The sequence below is a fragment of the Peromyscus californicus genome, unplaced genomic scaffold (genome assembly GCF_007827085.1).
Source record: "Peromyscus californicus insignis strain IS unplaced genomic scaffold, ASM782708v3 Scaffold_23__1_contigs__length_62951481, whole genome shotgun sequence".
NCBI lineage: Eukaryota > Metazoa > Chordata > Mammalia > Rodentia > Cricetidae > Peromyscus > Peromyscus californicus.
In genome coordinates this window covers 10,681,274-10,685,116 of record NW_026294534.1, presented here as the reverse complement: position 1 = coordinate 10,685,116, position 3,843 = coordinate 10,681,274, and the positions used below count along the sequence as shown (strand labels likewise).

General features: G+C 42.9%; 1 long non-coding RNA gene across 2 annotated transcripts; it reads left to right on the top strand.

Annotated features, from left to right (window-relative positions):
• Nucleotides 1-592: 592 nt before the first annotated feature.
• Nucleotides 593-3,485, top strand: LOC128119359 (uncharacterized). 2 transcript variants are annotated; one of them, XR_008221513.1, is made up of 4 exons: nt 593-935; nt 1,228-1,818; nt 2,318-2,385; nt 2,870-3,485. It is a non-coding gene; the product is annotated as an uncharacterized LOC128119359 (long non-coding RNA). The 2 variants fall into 2 exon arrangements; XR_008221512.1 differs by having other exon boundaries at nt 2,301-2,385.
• Nucleotides 3,486-3,843: the final 358 nt, after the last annotated feature.

Genomic DNA, 3,843 nt, shown 5'->3' with positions numbered 1-3,843 from the left:
TGATCATCTAGGTGTATTGCCACTGTGGCAGCAGCAGACACCCCCTCCTCACTCCCTGCTTCTCACAAAGAGCTAAACATGTCAGCAGAAGATGAAGCAGAGCCCTATGTGCTCAATTCTCTCCCAGCTAAATATCTCAGATTCTTTCGCAAGCAGCTCTGAGGACCTAGATGGCCCCAGCTTGGAGGCCAACAGAGAATGTCAGCTATGATTCTGTTCATCTTCCAAAGGCCCAAGTTCAAGCTTAATAGAGTCACATACAACAATGAAAGAGATTGCCCAGATGTTTAATTGAGGTAGTATGACATTCAATGACATGTGTTCTCAATAAGAGCTTAACTCAATTGTAAGGTTTTTTTCACAGGTGTCTGTAATAAATCATGTCAGAACCCAAAATTCTCTAGATTTCATTGTTAAATCACCTCACTTTAACCATTACAGTACAAATCTCCAGTTTTTTACTTAGCCTTTTTAGGAAGAATGTCAATCAAAACTGTTGCTATGTATGTGTTAACTTATTTAAAATTTTAATAACACATTAATAAAAATCACAGAATTATTGTAATTTGTTTCCTCTTTTAATTTCAGGTTCATGGAAAAGTTGACTGGATTATTGTGAGTAGTGGACGAAGTTCAGGGTAAATGTATATTATTGGCATGAACACAGCCATGTTGAGGATCCCAATGCCTCAGACCCACTGGAATGGCAAAGCCTTCCTCTGACCCAAGTACAGATGTTCCAAATGATTGGCCTTAAACTAAAACCAGTGTGTGTAGAAACTATCAACCACAGCTTCCTCCTTCCAGATGACTGACACCTGAGACTGCTTCTGTACTGAGACCTCCTACCAAGATTAACTCTTCTGCCTCCTCCTTGTTCATCTGTTCACCAGCCTCCCCAGTTTATCATAGCTGTGCTGAGCTCCCAGATGCTGGTATGTCTCCACTAGAGACCACAGCTCATTAGATTCCAGGTTTTCTGTACACGTCTCTGTGTATTTTTTGTTTTTGTTTTTCTATGTTTACTTTTCCTTCCTTCCCTTGCCACACCCACCAAATCAAATCCAGAACAAGATGCTTGGCAGATTATGGGTATATAAATGTCATCCCTTACAGTCTTGTTTTTCTTAGCCTGTTTCCATCCCCCCCCCTGTCCCCCCAAAAAAAATTACACTTCCTATTCCTGTCACATTTTTCTGTTTGATGGTTCTTCTCATCATCAAACAGGAATCTTTACTTGAATAATTACCCGCTGGAAAACTGCCCTCCAAGAGACTCTGGCCTCTGCTACCTCTGTTCACTTTTATCCACCACCTTCCTGCTGCTGCTTCTGAGCAGAAGGACCTTTCTTTGGTTAGACCAGGCTGGGACCTTTCTTTGCTTAGGCCAGGCTAGAAGGACAAACATCATCAGAGGCAACTTAGAAGGCATCTTTGTATCAAGAGAGATTCCAAGCTCCTTTGGTGTGACTCACAGAACATAGACAAAGCATAAAGACATTCTCCTGCAAATTCCAGCTTTCCTGCCTTTCCATCCTTCGTGGCCTCATTGATTGACACCTCCTGGCTGTGAGGTTCCCGAGCAGATGGACCACATTAACACAGGGCTCTGCCTGCAGCCATCAGCAGAGCACCCAGCGGACACAGCAAGTTTGCCTTGTTCTGTACCAATAGAGCCGTATTTCATCTGCGCAGCTTTCTGATTGAGCATTACTAGACTCTGATGCATCTGTCATGCTTGCTTGGACCCCGAGTGGCTCCCCCACAAGTCTCCCATCTTGTGAGAATTGATAACACCTCAAGTCTAAGGCAACTTCAGGTAAAAATGAAACAATTGCTTCTTCAGAACTCACTTGCAATCCAGTGTATTCCATTTCAATGGGGCTGTGAAGATTCAACATTTTGACAGAGAATCATAATTTAAAGAAAAAGTTATTTCCTTCAAAGTTTTAGACATGGGAGTTTCTACCAGTTTTGCTTTAGTTTCTAAATTAGTTCATGAAAACTTGCAAAACATCAACAGCTACAAAACAAGAGCCTGTGTGGAGATCTCAGGAAGTTTACCTTATGATGGGTTTATTATAAAATAAACATGTCTTGCATTCTAGCATTTGAAGCCTTTCAGTCATAATGGGTAATATATGTATTTTAAAGTATTATTTAGAAAGGGTAATTTTCTTCAAAGGCCTTTCTTTAAAAAATTTGCTTTGCTCCTGACATTTTCTCTGCATGTTGGTCTTCATTAGGAATTCGCATTTTAAAATTCACAGAGTGATTACTGTTTTCTTTTTCCTTTACAAGGCATCCCTGTGGAATAGGCACACAGGACTTTTGCCAGGCTCCCAGATCAGCACTCTCTCCACCAGAGGCAAGCGCTTCCAAATCCGTGAGTAATTTCTTTTGATTGTGCCCAACAAATCTCTAATAGCCTGAATGGGAATACTCACACGCCTCTGCCACGATTACCGCAATTTAAGCTGTGTGACCCTGCTTCCTGCTAAGAGGAAGCCGTCTATCATTATGTGTGTCTGGAAATCTGTGCTCCTTATTTGTAAATCCCACCAACAGGTGTCTAAACATTCACCATACTCATGGTAAAGAGAAGGCACTGTGCGGCTGGAGAGATGGTGTCCTGAGCCTGGTGACCTCAGGTTCTCATCCATCATTGTTTTCAGGACACCCAAGCCAGGGGCATACCAGCATTGCTGGGTTCAATAAACAATGCCAAAAGCTCCGCTCCTTCATTTTGTCAAGTCAGGGACTTCTATGGGTTAGTGTGTTAATATGTAGTACTACCTAATACATTAAAAAACTTTTTTTCATTATTTAAGTATGGATGTTTTTGTCCTCCATGTGCATGGTCCCTGGAGGCCAGAAGAAGATGATGACCCCCTGGGACTGGAGTTATAGAAGATGTGAGCCTACAAGTGGGGTGCTGAGAATTGAACCCCTGCCCTGTGTTCTGCCCAGTGCTCTGACCCTCTGAACCAGCCCCACCACACACAACCTATGTAACAGGCAAGTCTGATATAGTCTAGTATTATTTACATTGTTCTGAAGAGACTGAGGGGACAACATGGGATCTAATTAATGGACCTTCCATGGCAGAAGGACAAGAGGGGCCTATTAGGAAATAGGGTTTGGCCCTATGACACTAAGCCAGTTCAAATCCGATCACCCCTAGAGTCAACACAACCTCAGCAAATAAACCCAGCATGGCTTCCATTTCACAGCAGGTCTCCAGTGCGCTTTTCATTCCCAAGATGAGTTCCACAGACAGAACAAAGCAGCGAAAAGCTGATGTTGCTTTTAAACTATATTCCTTCAGGGCAAGTGGGAAAGAACGGAATTAAAAAGTTTGGCTTGTTGGGAGAGAGATTTAGGACCTCATAAACATGCTGCATTTTGCTTTTAGAGATGAAAACAGGTGTTTTCCTTTCTGACTGGCTTGGGACAAGCAGACAGCTGCCCCGATGTCAGAGAGGAGCATAAGAGACATTATTCAGTAGATAGGTGCCTTCAGCAGGTTTCCAGCTAGTCCTGCTGTACTATTTCCATGTAGAGATGTGATGAGTGTGGGGACGGCAGAATGATGGGTGATCCTGGGATGGGACCAACCAGCCAAAGAAATGGCAGTGGGGAGCACTTAAGTCGGTCTCTAAGGTGTACCAGTGTGTTCCATTGCAAAGGTAATGTCACAAAGAAGTTGTCTCCATGTTTCCCTGTCTGTGTTCCCTCTCTCCATAATTCAACCTACCCCAGATCCTACAGTGTACATCAGGTAAATTAGAGAATACCACTGTGAGCACCAGAGCCTTGGAAGTTACACATGATAAAAAAGAAT